The sequence below is a fragment of the Ochlerotatus camptorhynchus genome, unplaced genomic scaffold (assembly GCF_037179485.1).
Source record: "Ochlerotatus camptorhynchus isolate MF236.1 unplaced genomic scaffold, CSIRO-AGI_Acam_v1.1 ptg000267l, whole genome shotgun sequence".
NCBI classification, from domain to species: domain Eukaryota; kingdom Metazoa; phylum Arthropoda; class Insecta; order Diptera; family Culicidae; genus Ochlerotatus; species Ochlerotatus camptorhynchus.
In genome coordinates this window covers 2926558-2943750 of record NW_027040757.1, presented here as the reverse complement: position 1 = coordinate 2943750, position 17193 = coordinate 2926558, and the positions used below count along the sequence as shown (strand labels likewise).

The 17193-nt window shown below is 39.4% G+C and overlaps 1 protein-coding gene across 1 annotated transcript in view; it reads left to right on the top strand.

Moving 5' to 3' along the window:
- The window catches only part of LOC135705449 (hemicentin-1), a 599061-nt gene that overhangs the window by 174014 nt on the left and 407854 nt on the right, over positions 1–17193 (top strand). The gene's annotated exons all lie outside the window — the stretch shown is intronic.

The following is a 17193-nucleotide window of genomic DNA, read 5'->3' as shown; positions in this document are numbered from 1 at the left end:
CGACAGCAAACCACTGAAACTGTTAGTTAGCGGAGATCAGCTGGTTTCCGATCCAACACAGCGATTTTATTCGGCGAAAGACTCTTCGCAAATTTCCTTCAACCGTACATCTCTGCATCATTGGATGGTGCACTTCTGTAACCATCCGGAAGAAGGGGATCTTTTTCGGTAACGATTGCGCTTCCAGCTGTTCGAAAAGCGAAATGTTGTAAAACTAGTATCGCAAATTATCTGAGTAACTGCTCCCAATCCATCGGGAGAAAACCGCCTGGAAGAATCCTGGATCTCACAGCGCAACTATCGAAAGATAAACAAACTTTGACGTTTAACTTTTGCAGGCGACTTTGCCTCCATAAATGCTGCCATAAATCTGAACGGGTTAGGATCAAGCAAAATGGCTTAAGATAAATACAATTCAGCCTGCAAGTTTTCTTCATAAAAGCCATTTTAAAATCTTATTAATTTGTTAAGGAATTCTTGAAAGCAAAACAACTTTTTCACAAATGACCCCCGAAAATCAACTTGTGCCACCGCCATGTTACAATTAGTTTGCTTTTTTTTTACAATCTTCGATTTTCAATCAATATTTTCTTAGATATAACTATATTTTGGTAAATTTAGCAATAAGAAAACATTTAAATGCGAAAGTAATAAAAAAAACATCTCGGCCAAGCCCGATCTGAAGAATATATTTTTTTACAATGTTAAATAATTGGTCAAATCGACGTTTAACGAGGGTGGACTTAATTTTTTCTGTGTTTTCACGTACATTTCACATAAAATTTAATATGGCACATAAAACTAGTGCCAAATTAGGATATTCAACAATATTTTTTTACCATCAGTTTCTATTTTAATTATTTTGATATGATCGGATTCATAAATCCTTTTCTATCTTGATTGATGCTTTCCTAGTGGATTCAGCATGCGGCTAGGGGAAACGGCTCGGAAAGGGTTTTTTATTGTTGCTAAATAGCTTTTATTGTAGTTTTCAAATGGTTCTCAATGCGTTCGTCATACAACCTTTTACAGTAAATCAATCTTGAAGAACTTCTAGAATACACCCTTCAGAACCTATTCCATGGTGGGCCAACTAATCTTAATGAGGTTTTGGAGGATGCATTAATCACAAAATAGCCTTGACCAAGGTTTTATGAATGTTGTTTTATAGTTGCTTTGTAGTATTTCATAAAACTTAATATGTTACTTGGGCTGTTACGCCAGGTTTTTACGTTCAGTACTGTTCGAAGTGATTCTGTACATGCAAACACGGAGACAGATGTCGGTAGTGTGCTTTGAGCAGAAATTTCGTGGTAATTTCTATGGTCATTCATGTCGGTTTGTCGGTGATTTGACCATTATACATCAAATACACCAAGCTGCACAATGGGATGCTTCCATCTTTACCCAACAAACTCCACTGAGCGTACCACGGAACATTGACTCTAATTGATGGATCGAGTAACTTCTACACCAGGTTAGCAGAGCGATCGGAATGACTACCGAGTGCTGTTTATACTGATTCCTGGATACAATTTCACTCGAATGGTGAGATTGGCTCCGAATACCGCGAAGCACGAGGGCAATACAGTAACCGCCAATATTAACACAGTCTATAGCAGAGGATGTATTTTCCGCATGATATCACGTTTCTTTCCTCCTATCCATGGCATTGGCTACCTCTACAACCAATCTGAACCGAATGATTATTTTTATTTTTTCTCGAATGAGCTTCCGCATGCAGTCTGGATCTTTCTAGCTTTCATCATCACGATGCGGTGTTGTAGGTACCTATACATTTCATAAGTGCATTTCTGTCGAGAAGAACATCTCACGAAAGAGCCATGTAGCTGTGACGACGACTCTTTGCCTCGAAACGGTCTCATACCTACGTAGTGCTATTCACCAGAAGAGAAGGCAAGAATCAGTTTACGCACCAAATTATTTGCCATCGCATTTGATTTGCTGCACAACAAATCTTTTGCTGGGTGTTTACATATGTTAATCAAATGAGCATAAATTGCCTTTCGGTACATCCGATTCAGGGTAGATCCTATTGTTGAAATGTTTTCCCCTATCGAAACAACCGGTATCTTATTAGGGGGTTGTTGCTTATTTGGATATTTGCCGATAAATCACTTGAAATGTAAAAATTCTCCAGTTAAACCCTTTATCCACAAAAAGGGATGGATGATGAATCATTCATAGCATTCTAAAATTTTTGGAACCATCCATAGAGGTAACTTTTGGTATTTCTTGCAAACGTGTTTATAAGTCATAGCATATATGTTTGATATGCCAGACATAACTGGTAGTCGTAATGTTAATTAGTATTTAACCTTCCATCATAAAATAGTAATTTGAGAGAATTTATTGTAACTAGATTGTCAGTAAAACTTCAAAACACAGTATGTCCGAAAAATAAAACCTTCATAAATAAAGTTAGTACAACGTTGTTGAGTAGTATCCAACTGCCTGAAATTTCGTTTAAATCAATTATTTTAACTTAATGATGATGAAATAGGTTCAAATAATAAATACATTAGAAGAAGATTGTCCATCTAAAACGTAACACGCAAAACAAGGCATTTGTTTCAAATTAACTAATGTAACATTAAAGCTTCATTTTCGGTGAGACTATTAGCGAATTTGTTTTTTAACCTGGTTCAGTTCCAACCTGCGCACTTAAAAAAAAAACAAACGATTTCGGGTTTCGAGACAGACGATATGATGGTGTGCGTGAGATCACGCCGAGCAAGCATCGAGATGTCAAAAAATTTGTGTTTCATCGTATTTTCTTCATGTTCGCGCGTAGAAAGACCAACTTGCGCATTTTTAAGCAGTTTTTCGCGTTTTACGAGTGTTTTTCTGTGTTTTTTTTTTGTTTGTGGTTCCTGTGTTCCGGTAACCGTAAATGGAGGAAACATCCGTAGACCTCACCGAGTATGAATTCGTGCTGGATGAATCGGGAAACGCCGTACTTCAGGGAAAGGAATGTGTGCTGTTTCGGCATAAAACAAGTAGGTTAATTTTATTGTTGGTTTCTTCGTATGTGGCTAGGGGTAGCATTCGGGTATACAGGTATAATGGACAAGGCATAGTGTATCTATCAATTTCACTTACTTTAAATTACATTTGGATGTTTAGGGTATTTTAAATTTGATTTTAAAACAAAAACACAAACAGTAGCGAAAATACCGACTGCAACCCCTATATGCGGCTTTCTCTTCGATAGTCAGTTTCCGTAACGTAACGACCCGTAAGTCCCTCCTCCCTAACACTTTTATGTTACACATGAATGAGGGGAGAGAGAGGGGTGCGCAATAATATTACGCGTGGAATTATTTTGCAACCATCCCTCCCCCTCAATGGGGGAGGGAGGTTACGAGTCAGTACGCTACGGCATAAATTGTGAACAGCTCATATCTTGAAAATGTTCCTTATTTCCTAATCTATACAAAAATCTAGGTTCATTTATTTTAGTCATGTTTTTAATCATATGTTAACAATCATTATTTTCTTCTTAAGCTATGCAGTGGTTCAAGCACGATTTTGTGAAGTGGCTGAAATATTCCGGCCTTCAGCTGGAAAACCCTCACGTGTCTAAAAAGAACAAAGATGCCGTTAAAAATAACCGGACTTCCAGCAATACAATCATCACAACCCCATACGACAAAGAGATGTCCCAAATTGCAGCGGTGGATGATTCGGTTGAACCGGAAATTATCATGACTCCTTATTTTATAAGGAGAAAAAACAAGAATATCGATCATATCAATCAAGCCATGGGAATTAAACGCACAGCAGACAGCGATGCTTCAACATCAGACGAATCCACTTCACTAACTCCAGTCGGAAAAAGGATTCATAGCGATGCTGCTAGTCAGTTGCTTGAAGCATATAGAAGCGAATGCGAGAGAAAAGACCTAAGAAGCAAGGAAAAAGTATAAGTATAATATTCTCGAAGAACTTGTAAAGAAAATTTAAATGGTTTTTGTTACTGTTTCTGTTTTTTTTAAACTAAATCTGGGTTTTAATACAACTGAAAAGAGTATAAGTCAACGTCAATGAAAAAGATCAATAAAGATTATCCATTCGCTTATCATCAAGGGTTTAAATTTGAATTTTCATTAATTATTTCAGAATGGTTACACATTAGAAAGCATCAAGTACATAGCACTAAAAAATCTCGCGTAATAATTGAAAAGGGCCTTTCAACTTTTGTTAACATACTTTTTACGCCTTTTACTCGCCAACCGAAGTACACCCACGCAAACCAACATTCCGGGAAGGGTAGAGTTTCCCCTACCTGATGGTATTGTTGGTTTGCGTAGGCGTACTTTGGCTTACAAAAGTTTGTTCACAAAAAAGGCCCTTTTCAAATGTTAAGCGAGATATCGATCAACGTAATTCAAGAAGATGTACGAAATATTGATGTAATAGTAAACAGATACAATACCCACCGTTTTTCTTGGCGAACTTTCAACCAGTCTGAACCAGAGTAACTGAATCGCATCAGAAAGTACTTTTTTTTTTTTTTTTTTTTTAATAATTCGTTTATTTTTCCAGGCTCATTTGCTGTAGCTTTGCGGAGCCGATATTCATTGTTTAGATAACAGAATTACTTAAAACTAACGTTAGTAGAGCGGGGGCCGATTACTCGCGGCTATCTCGAGGTTAGGGGTAACAAATTGTAACAAATGGATGGCAGGGTAGGGATTGTGATCACAAGGTTTGGAGAGCAATGTGCTCTTGATCTCGAACTAGGCGACACTCTGATGAAAAAGACAAACATGGGGGTACACCGATGGGTAGCTAACAACTTGGGAGAACACAAGATGACACTAACTTCTAAATCCTCAAATCTATCCGTTTTAAAAACACATAAATTAAATTCAAATAGTCAAGGTCTCGGCTCGCCAAGACATCTCTAACGGGTATCGCGGGTTGTTTTCCTCGGGCCCTGAGGGATGTGGATAACTCAGATCTGGCAACACGGTGTAAGGTACACGACCAAACAACATGCTCGATATCGTGATAACCACTGCCACACGCACATAAATTGCTGCCTGAGAGCCCAATTCGATAGAAGTGCGAGTCTAACGAGCAGTGATTGGACATAAGCCTTGATATAACGCGTATAAAGTCGCGGCTCATGTCCAACCCTTTGAACCATGGTTTGTTCGACACCTGTGGGAGAATAGAATGTAACCATCTTCCCAATTCACCATCATTCCATTTTTGTTGCCAACTGATGAGGACTTGCTGGCGAGCAATGGAGAAAAATTCGTTGAAGGCGATTTGTCGCTCAAAAATATCGCCTTCCATAGCGCCCACCTTAGCCAATGAGTCCCTTTTCTCATTACCCGGAATTGAGCAATGAGATGGGACCCAAGCTAAGGTGATAGTATAGGAGCAGTTAGATAAAGCACTCAGTTTAGATCGTATTTCAGGCAGGAAATACGAGGAGTGCTTCATCGGCCTCATTGAACGAATAGCCTCCAATGAGCTAAGACTATCCGTAAAAATGAAATAATGGTCAGAAGGTAGTGAGGCAATTCGCTCTACTGCGTAAAATATAGCTGCGAGTTCCGCAACGTATACGGAGCATGGTTTCTGCAGTTTATAGGAGGCGCTATGAAATTGATTAAATACACCAAATCCAGTGGAAGCATTTATGGTTGACCCATCTGTGAAAAATCTTTTATCGTTACTTACATGGTGGTACTTGATTGCAAAAATTGAGGGAACAACCATCGACCGATGGTGATCTGGTATTCCATGGATTTCTTGCATCATGGTCAGATCAAAATTTACAGAGGAACTATAGAAGGCTTGGAAGCAATCACGATTGGAGATTAATGAAGAAGGACCAACCTCCAGCGTCATCCAGCGGATTGAAAGCAGAAGCTACCGTACTCTAGAACCGACAAGATGGTTGTTCGATACAACCTGATAAGATCTTCCGGGTGTGCTCCCCACCAAGTTCCGGTAATTGTACGAAGAAAATTGATTCTTTGTTGGCATTTTTGTTTTAGATACGCAATATGTTTTCCCCATGTGCATTTGGAATCGAACCAGACACCTTAATACTTGAAAGATATACTTTGAGTGATTGTTCTACCCTTTAGTTGAAGCTGTAACTGTGCAGGATGATGCTTCCTAGAAAAAACAACCAACTCAGTTTTCTCCGGAGAGAATTCGATACCCAGCCCAAGTAGACAAATTGTCTAAGGTATCTTGCAATGGTCCTTGCAGGTCCGGTGCACTTGGCCCTATAACGGACACAACGCCGTCATCTGCAAGCTGCCTTAGCGAGCAATTTTCATCAAGACAACCATCAATGTCTTTAACGTAAAAATTATAAAGAAGGGGGCTTAAACATGAGCCCTGGGGGAGACCCATGTAACTAATTCGTGAAGTTGTCGAGTTTCCATGAGAAAAGCTCATATATTTCTCAGACAACAAGTTGCTCAAATAGTTGTTCATAATTGGTGAAAGCCCACTATCGTGGAGTTTATCCGAAAGGACATCGATACAAACAGAATCAAAAGCCCCCTTAATGTCCAAGAAAACTGAACCCATTTGCTGTTTTTGCGCATAGGCCAGTTGAATTTCAGTTGAAAGCAACGCAAGACAGTCGCTCGTTTGCCCCTCCGAAATCCAAATTGCGTATCTGAAAGTAAACCATTCGACTCGACCCATTTGTCTAGACGAAAAAGAATCATTTTCTCCAACAATTTCCGTATACAGGACAGCATCGCGATGGGACGGTACGAGTTATAATCCGACGCGGGTTTACCGGGTTTTCGAATGGCGATAACTCTTACTTGCCTCCAATCATCCGGAACAATGTTGTGCTCCAGAAATTGATTGAATAAGTTCAACAAGCGTCTCTTCGCGACGTCTGGGAGATTTTTGAGCAAGTTGAACTTGATTCTATCCATTCCTGGAGCTGAGTTGTTACATGAGAGGAGAGCAAGTGAGAATTCCACCATCGAAAACGGGGAATCTATTTTGTTACTACCCGACGGACGATCACGAACGTTGGTTTGAACCGACACCGAATCCGGGCAAACTTTCCGCGCGAAGCTGAATATCCAACTGTCTGAGTACTCCTTGTCTTCGTTGACCGGTGATGACGCGTTGCGCATTCTCCTGCCGACATTCCAGAGTGTTCTCATGGAAGTCTCTCTCGACAAACCATCGACGAACCGACGCCAGTAACCGCGTTTTTTGGCTTTAATCAAGCTCTTAAACGTTTTCTCGAGGTCGGTGTACCGCTCGAAATCCTCGACCTTACCGTGTTTGCGGAAGCGTTTAAACGCGGCGGACTTCTCGCTGTTCGCGTCGGTGCAATCCTTATCCCACCACGGAGTGAGAGGTCGTTTGCGAACGAAAACACCCGGAACGCGTTTCGTCTGTGCTTGAAGAGCGCAGTCAACGATAAGTCGCGATAAAAAGGAGTACTCATCCAGCGGAGGGAGTATCTCAACCGAATCAGTATCACCGAGAACCGTGGACGCAAATTTTTGCCAGTCGATGTTTTTCGTGAGGTCGTACGCGATGTCAACCGAGCGAGTCGAAGATGAACCATTGGTAATAGAAATTTTGATTGGCAAGTGGTCACTACCGTAGGGATCTTGAATTACTTTCCACGAGCAATCCAACGATAGTGAACTCGAACTGAGGGAGAGGTCTAATCTACTTTCTTTTGCTGGAGGTTTGGCCACTCGTGTTACTTCCCCAGTGTTTAGAATTGTCATATTGAAGTTATCGCAAAGGTCGTATATCAGGGTTGAGCGGTTGTCATCGTACAGTTCCCCCCAGCCTGTACCGTGGGAGTTAAAATCTCCTAATATCAACCGAGGCTCAGATAAAGCTGAGCAGATATCTGAGAGACCTTGGCGAGAAATCGCAGTTCTTGGAGGAAGATATACTGAGGCAATACTGAGGCTTTTACCTCGAATATTTACTTGACATGCGACAACTTCAATGCCTGTCACGGAAGGCAGATCGATTCTATGAAAGGAATGGAGCTTATTAATCCCGAGAAGCACCCCTCCATACGAATCTGCTCGATCAAGGCGAATAATGTTAAAATCGTGGAAAGGGAGATCGGTGTCTGAAGAAAGCCATGTTTCACAAAGAGCAAATGCATCACAAAGTGAGTTGTGAACTAAAAATTTGAATGTGTCAAGTTTCGGTATAAGACTTCTAGAGTTCCACTGAAGAACAGAGATCATATCCCCGACCTCATTCGGAAAATTATCCATCAAAGGATATGATCGATGCAAGGAAGGACCACCTAGAAGCTAGTTGCTTCAAAAGAGTTTTCACGAATGGAAGCACTAAATTAATAATGTTCCGAGTTGAGTCAGAGACGTTGAATATATTGAAGATGCTCTCCACAATTCCAGAAAACGTGAGCATGGCATTATGTTCTTGCTGATTATTCAGCTGTTTTTCTGGCTGAAAAACTGGGATATCTGGGGTTTTGGATGATCCCGGAAGTGGCGGAAAGTCCTTGTTAAAATTACAAGATTTAAATCCCGGTGGTGGGGGTTTCGGTACATTTCCGCTACCTCTTAAATTTGTCAAGGTAGGTTGGTAGTCCATACGAGAGGTCTTACGCGGATTTTGAGTGACGTTTTTTTTTAATCGCTTTCTCGTGTTGCCTTTAAAGACAAAGGGACTACCTTCACCAACCTCTGAGTCAGAGCCCTGATCATCATCTGGCAAAATGGAGTATGTGTTTTTGGTTTTTGGGGTGGTTTGGGAAGATGAAGCGGTGTTTTTTAAGAGTTCTGCAAGTGACCTCTTGGAGCGAGCTTGCAAAGACCGCTTAAGTTTTTCTCCCTGCTGTTTGTACTTCGGGCAATCAACCAAAGCATGCAGAGTATCCTTGCAGTAAACACATTTTGGGGTAGCCCGGCAAGGACCATCTGCATGCAGCTCGCCGCATTGATCGCAGCTCGGTTTGTTGGAGCAGAAGTCAGCGGTGTGACCAAGTTGCTTGCATTTTGAGCAGTTCATTACCCGCGGTACAAACAAGCGTACAGGCAGTCGAACCTTCCCAATTACGACGTAGTCAGGTAGCGCCGATCCTGAAAAGGTCACACGGAACGAGTCTGACAGAGAGTACGTTTTTTTCGTGCCAATGAGAGACACTGATTGCATTTGGATGCAATCCAGAATCTTCACTTTCGGAAGGGCACGGTTTTTAAAAATACCGAAGGATTCGGCATGAAGGAAATCTTCGCAAGTTAGACTCGCTTCGGTGACCACTCCTTCGATTTCTACGTCGCAACTGGGGATGTAGACTCGATATTCCATCGTAAAAAGCTCATAGGCAACAATCCGGTTTGCCTGTTTCAGGTCATCAACGGTAACGCGCAGTTTGTTTGGCGTCACCTTAAATATATCGGTTACGGCCGAAAAATGTTTTGTCAGATCCTTCGAAATCCGAGAAATATTCAAAGGTTTTTGTTTGGGCCGGAAAAAAACAACCCACGGACCTTTTGAGCCACTTGGGTAAGTTTTATGGCGGGGGGTCGCAGAAATTTTTAAGGGAACGGTTGGAGTAGGGGGAACAGGTGGACGAGGGGGCGATGGTGAAGAAGGGGGGGCAGGGGGTGCAGGAGGCTGTTGTTTAGACATCACTTTTGGGTAAGCTCCAGTGCTCGTTTTGGGGTCCGAAGTAGAGTCCCCTGAGGTATCCATTTTCTCTTCAGTGAGAAGCAGATTTTCGAATGATGGAGATTCAACAGACTCATCATCGGAGATATCTGCTAGCGAAATACCCCCGCCATCATTTGTTTCATCCATTGCGGGGTCTAAAGCACCTCCGCAACAGATTTCGACATAAACAAGAAGAAAAAAATATGCGTAACGAAAACAAAAAAAAATAAAATAAAATAAAATAATAATAATAAAAAAAATATATATATAAGAAAAAAAAAACTTATCCAGAAATATACGGTAAAAATAATACTAAATCCAACAAAGCAAAAAAAAATGTGCCAGGAAAGTTAATCAACACTATAGGGAGATTAATCAGACTGCAAAAAAAAAAAAACAGTAAGTGAAAAAAAGAAAAAAAATGAAAACTTTTTCAGGAAAAACAAAAAGGTGTCAGAAAAGTTAATCAACACTATAAGGAGATTAATCAGCAAAAATTAATAGCAAAAAAAAACCAAAGTGAAAAAGAAAAAAAAAGGAAAAATTTTTCAGGAAAAAACAAAAAGGTGTCAGAAAAGTTAATCAACGCTGTATGGAGATTAATCAGGTTGCGGAGAACGGAAGATAACCGTTTGTTACTTAACTCTCCACACAAGCGCACGGAGTGTGGCTGATGACGATGATCTACTGATGTGAGGATGGTGATGATCGTTCTATTGTTGCCCTCGAGTGTTTTCAACAAAGCACCGGCTGGCTCGCCGGCTGGTGAACTCGATGACCTTGATGTTGCAGTGGCGTGATGCGATGAAATTTGTTGGCTAAAGATGAACAGCTCATCTGCCGGACTCGGCCGGAAATGACTGCTTCCTTTCTCGAACGGTTGTGCGGCAAATGCGATTCCGCGAAGTTCACTACACTTTTGTATACTATAACACCACTCAGTGTGAAAGCGGATTGAAAAAAAACCTCAATAGGGAAAAAAAAACTATTACTGATAACGGAGTGCAAGCAACACTAGACCGAAACAGTCGAACGTTCGATGCGGAATGAAAAAAAAAAGTACTAATTCACATCGAACATTTTTGGAAACACTGTTACTGAATTGCTTAAGAAAATGTTTGTACTTAGGTACAAAATTTTTGATTTAGCTCGGAAAAGTTAAGAATATATTCGTCATATACTGAATCACTTGGAAAAGTGTGGAATCACTTCGCAAAGTATTGAATTTCTTATAAAATGTTCGGAATCGCTTTGAAAATAGCGAATCACTTGAGAAAAATTTGGATGCATTTTTCAAAGTACTGAAAGTAGTACTTCAGAAAACTTTGGAATGATAAAGTTTTGATTTCGTTCGGAAAACTTTAGAATTACATTGGTATGCACTTAATCACTCGGAAACATTTGAATTCACTTGACAAAGGAATTTGGATTTTGGATCACTTTGGCTACTTCTGAAGCAACTTTAGAAACTACTGAATCACTAAGGAAAGTAGTTTATCTCTTTAAAATAACATTTAAATAAATATGAAAGTAAGCAATCACTTCTGAATTATTATTTTTTTTTTTAAATTTCGCCTATTTCTAAACTACAGTAATAGAAATAATAAAGTATTTTTTAACGTGATTTTTTATATCTCTCCAAAAAAGTTGTAGGAGCTATAACTTTTCAGGACGTGCATAAAACTTCGGAGTTTTTGGCTGCAGGCAAGGGGTAAGACAACTCAGATATATTCGTAAATATCGTCAAGTGTTTCAAAATATAAACGAAAAAATTGAAGTATGTTCAAAAATTAATATAAGAGAAAGAGCTTTTTGTACTGAACAATGTTTCTTCTAAGAATATGTTTGTTTTCAAGTCTATCTCAAGAAAAGATAAATATTTAAAAATATTTTGTTTTATGTAGCCAAGTTGTCCCACCCCCAGGCTACAGGTTGATCAAATATTTAAGGGTTTCTGCTATAGGTGAATCCAATAGAACCTAAGCGATTGTTTCAGCCTCTGGCGGTGAATAGAAGAACCCTCAAAGCTCTCAAATTTTCTTCAGGACGTGAACTAAAATTCACAAGTGCACTCGTTGGAATACAGGTTGGACTCGAGTATCTGTATCACAAACGAAGTGACAGACGGAGCGGATTGAAAACTTTGGTGACTAACCTGCTATTTCAATTTTTCAGTGTACCACATGGCAACACACTAGTACTGGATTGTACCACATGGCAACACTATTACTGGATTGTACTAGCATTTTCACCAAATGTATTAGAATGTTTTGGTTCAATCTCTTTCACTCTACTTAAAACTGAAATGCATAAAAAAAATGACAAAATGATACACTCTTTGCACACTGTCAAAGAATTATTGTACACAAAATTAACTTTGTTCAAATCAAAACTTACCATCAAACTTACCCATCTGGTGGATGATGGCACAAGCTTCCAAGAAAATTCTATTACAGTGAACCACTTTATTTTAATGGATTTCTTCGCCAGTTAGTCGTCTGTCACTTCGTTTGTGATCAGTATCTCTCTCTGCTCACTTCGATCGTTGATCGCTCGCAAACAACCATTTACTTGTACAAATTAGCATTACAAAAAGGTGAAGGATTGTCTTCTCTGTCCGATAGTTTTGTTACTTTGCTTGATTCCTGTATTCGGATAGCAAAAAAAAAAAAGTTAACGTCAGACAACTGTTGTTGGTTGCGCGATGTTGATTTCCCATGTATTTGTTTTGAATTATTAATATACAGCATTTAGGTAGCTTTCGGTACAAACTGATATGGCCACTCCAGAACACCTGAAGCAGCCACTTCGAAACATGGCCCATATAGACATATTAAAAAAATTCTGTATACACCAAAAATTGTGATTTTTTTTTATTTAAAGTATGCCATTCGATTATCTATAGCTTGACACGGATAATGTGATTGGAATCAAGGCGATACGTTGTATCGTTGTTGAGAAATCATTAAAAACGTACCGTGTAAATCGCGACTCAGTAAAAAACCGCGTAAAACCGTGTTAAAAAGACTTCAGTGTAGATTGGTTTCCGTAAAACTGATATGGTCACTTTGAGACATCTGGAACAGATTCCAGCATGGTTATTTTGGAAACAATTCAAACACACTATCGGTTTTTTTCCTACATCTCCTGAACTAATCGCCAACCAAAACTTGTGCTCGTATCCCAACTTCGTCGAGACAGCATGATTTCTAGCAGCAGCAAGAGAAAAATGAACAATCAAATTAATCCTTTTTCGTACAGTGCTTTCGCAAACGAAAAAACTGGCAACAAATGTGTTGGTGAAATTATCATATTTGTCGCAGGTTGAACATAAAATATTAATTTTCTTACCTTTCATTGCAGGAGAAACAAAAAGTTGTCACTGATTGATTTTTTTTATCCCAGTCGCAATACATGAAAAACAAGATTGGTTTGACAGATCTGTTTCAATGTATTGGTGAACCCAACTGCCAAACTGTAAAATATTTCAGTGCGAACCTCTCGGTTTTGGAATTGAAACTCGTGTGGAACTAGTTTCAACCCAAGCGAATAAAAAAACGTTTTGACAGCAGCTAGGTTGAAACTGGTGCAAAACTAGTTCCAACCTGAGAATAAACAAATTCGCTATATCTATTCTATTCCAAATCGATGCCAAAAACAAATCATAAACGAACACGTCCAAACATCATCGTTTTAGGTTTTATTTTCTCAGATTGGAAAGCCACAAAGCAGACAGAGAAATGTCTGTAGAAGGCAAAAAATTAACATTCTGCTCGACGCGTTTTCCATTTTCCAGTCAAAATTAACTTTAGATCCTGATTTTGTGTTATCTCGATGCCCGATTGTGAGTTGCTACCAACGATAAACGAATGTTCAGTAATATCTACTGGGTAGGACCAAGAGTTTGGGAGAGAAAAACCAACAACAGCATCAATTTTGCGTACGAAGCAAACAAGTGAACGGTTTTTAATTAACTAAAAATTGGCTGGCTACTACAATTCTGGTGGCGATGTTTGGCGTAGTGATGGTTACTGTTTGATTGCTCGTGACGATGAAAGTGTTGTAATAATTTGATATTGATATCCGTTCTAAGTAAGCAAACCCAACAAACAATTTGAGTTGATCAACAGTTGAATAAGCTATTTTTTAACTTAAGAAGCATGTTTTTGCCTGAATAAGCTCTTATTCAACATTCAATGTTTGTTGGGAAGTTAGCTGAAATAGAATTATCTATACATGATAGAAGTTCCTACTAGAGATCGTGACCACCTCTGCATATCCACAGTAGCAGATTAGAATTCAACATTGAATGTGCTGTGATAGTTTGTTTGCATGGCAACCCTAACGACTCTAGAGAACGAAGGAGCGGGACAAACGGTCACCTCTAGGCCACCAAACCCCTTGTTATGTATACAAATAAAACATTCAAAGGAGAGTTTCCAATCGAGTCGATGTTATAATCAACGAGGACGACGAAAATTAAAATTTCACGCGAAATTAATCATCAGCAAACCATTCCAAATGATTGACCTCGCTGAAAGCGTTCAATCGTGATTTCTAAACAGCACACTTCCCATTGTATTGTATTGTATCGTAATCCATGAAAAAAATTGGAGTATGTAGAATGTTGCGACAATTTTTTTCCCATATAGTATGAACTCTAGGAATGCATAAAAAATAGAAAAATGTTGGGTTGTATTAAATTTTGATGCATTAGAAATATTTTTTTTTCAGCTGTAACATTTTCCAAAAATCTCATCGTTGCCACTTCTTGATACATTTTTTCAGAGTACGTAACTTTCAACATGTAACACCCATTTGGAGGGGAGCCCCTCGGTTTCCAGACAAAAAGTTATTTTTGGCTATGAATCATGGATTGTTTGAGTGCACCCGTTCCAAATGAAAAAAAAAAAAACAATATCCCACATTTTGTATCAGGAAATGACCCTTGCAGATGTTTATCAAACATGAGAATACAGCACGTGTGATCTTCGACAAAGATTATCTGTGCAATTTTCTAAATCTAAGTATCAGGTTTGGTCCCAGCTAAACAATTTTTGACATGCAAATGAAGAGTTTCGTTCCGTTTTCCATACATTTTCCCACACACATTTTAATGTTTTCCCGCACATCGAGATTATTACCAAATTTGTTCAAATTTGGCACAGCGGTTGAGAACCTCACTAAAGATCGAAAAGAAGATGGGGAGCTTTTCTGAAATGGTCCAGTACTTTCCAAAGTGGTCCTAAGCTTTTCTCAAGTTATTCAGTAGTTTCTGAACTGGTTCTGAAGTTTTCCATCGTGATTTCGAACATTCCTAATACAATGTAATAACAGTACATATAGATCTCACTTTTAGAAACATAACTACAGTGCACTCTCTACAAACTCGATATCGGAGAGACCATCGGGTTATACAATAACAATTCCATACAAATTCCCTATCGCAGTAGCCATGACATTCATGTTTACTATGGTTCTATAACTCGATATCGAGCTAGTGAACATCGAGCTGTGGTGAGTTGACTGTACTTCATCTATGTTGTCAGAATCGAGACCTTTTTCGATGTGTAACAATTGAGTACTAATATGGCTTAGCGATAAGAATCAATACTCTCTTAAGTGAATCCCGTTGAAAAATTATTGGAAAATTCGTGGAAGTGAGGATATCTCGATTCCCAACGAAGCAAGAATCTCGTCAATACATTCCTATCGATTCCTTGATTGACCTACATTTGGACGCGGCCGGCGCTGTTATTAGTAAAGTATGAAGTCACCAATTTTTACACATTGCAGATGCTAGTCTCACTCATCGTTTGTTGCTTCTCTGTGTAATACAGGTGATCGTAACGGAGTAGCAACCGCGAGTGGTTAATCATTCTCATGCTCAATTATGTCTGTACTCTGAAGTGATTCAGTACTTTCTGAAACTTTCTGCAGTAATTCAGTACTTTTCAAACTGATTCCGAGATTTTCTTAAGTGTTTCAGTACTTTTAGAAGAGATTTCGTACTTCTTTGAAATGATTCAGAGCTTTCAAAAGTGATTCCGATTTTTCTGAAGAGATTAAACATTTCCTGAAGGGATTCCAATCTTTTCTGAAGCGATTCAGTTATTGCAAATTGCTTTAGCTCTTGAGCAAGTGATTGCAAACTTTAGAGAATTGATACAATACTTTACGAAGCTTTGTGAAGTGACTCAGTCCTTTCCGAAATTATTCAGTTCTTAAAGAAGCGATTTCAAACTTTCTACAAAGATTGAATATTTTCCAAAGAGATTCAGAAATTTTCTGAAGTAATTCAATTCCATTCGAAGAGTTTCAGAGCTTTTCTGAAGTGATTAGGTACTTTCAGAAATGATTTTTATTTTTTCAAAAGTGATTCAGTTCTGTTCGGGGGTAGCCTCACCCTACCCTAGCTACGCCACTGTCGTTTGTACAGAAACTCTACCAAACTCTCACCATGTAGAATCGAACCATCTCTCCTCTCGTACGGACATTACCACGGAACGATAACGGTAGCGATAACGATCGGGACTAATGACGTCACTGCGGTGATCGTCTAGCAGTGTAGGGACCAACAATTATAATATATTTAGAAATAGTTAGTCGGCTCTGACTCTCAAGGAAGGATGGATAGAGTAGAGCCACAAGGATTTAATATGTTATGTGTGTTGTGTAATAAACCTTGTAAATATGTAAAGTGTTGTAAATTAATAGAATAAACTTGACATGGAAATATATGTGATGTGCTGTGTTATAAAGAATGTGGATAGAAGGAACCTCAAAAGGAAACCAATTGAAGCGCCTACATCCGCTCTTATAAATGCGCCCCAGAAGGTCCTACCCCAGAAATGGCAGTGCCTTTGATTACCCCCTAAACGGTGTTGGGAAGGGTCCGGTAACCCAACAATTTGGTCCTTCGAACCGGATCAGGGAACCCCGGTAGGACTTTTCACCACAACAATTCACGCTCGGAAAGCGCCATTGGATCCACCAAGGCACTATTGTATCCACTAAATCGCCAATGGAACCGCCATATCACCACTTTAACAGTCCGCGCAAGGACAAAGGACACGCCATCGCTACTGGAAGGACTTTGAAAGGCACCACCATATTGATCACCTCTTCTGGTTTGGGCACCGGTACCGTCAGCTATTGTGTAGATCAGTATAGCTACATTATATGTCCAGCCGAAGTTGGAAACCGTGAATTGTTACTAATCAATCTTTATAACGACACCCGACGGCAAACGTGCAAGCATCTATCGATCGACGGATTCTTCGGTGAATGTTCATTTCGACCGAACTGAAGACACTTTTGGACAATTTGTATAGTGCTGGATTGGCAAGCAGTATTTATTTTCAAAGGTAACTGCTCAAATGTATATGTCCAGCCGAAGCAATTTGATCGATTTCTAACACCACACCTTAACGGCGCCGGTGGTGTACTGGTAAGCGTGATTACCTCTCACCCCAGCAGGCCTGGGTTCAATCCCAGTCGGCGCCGCCGGGA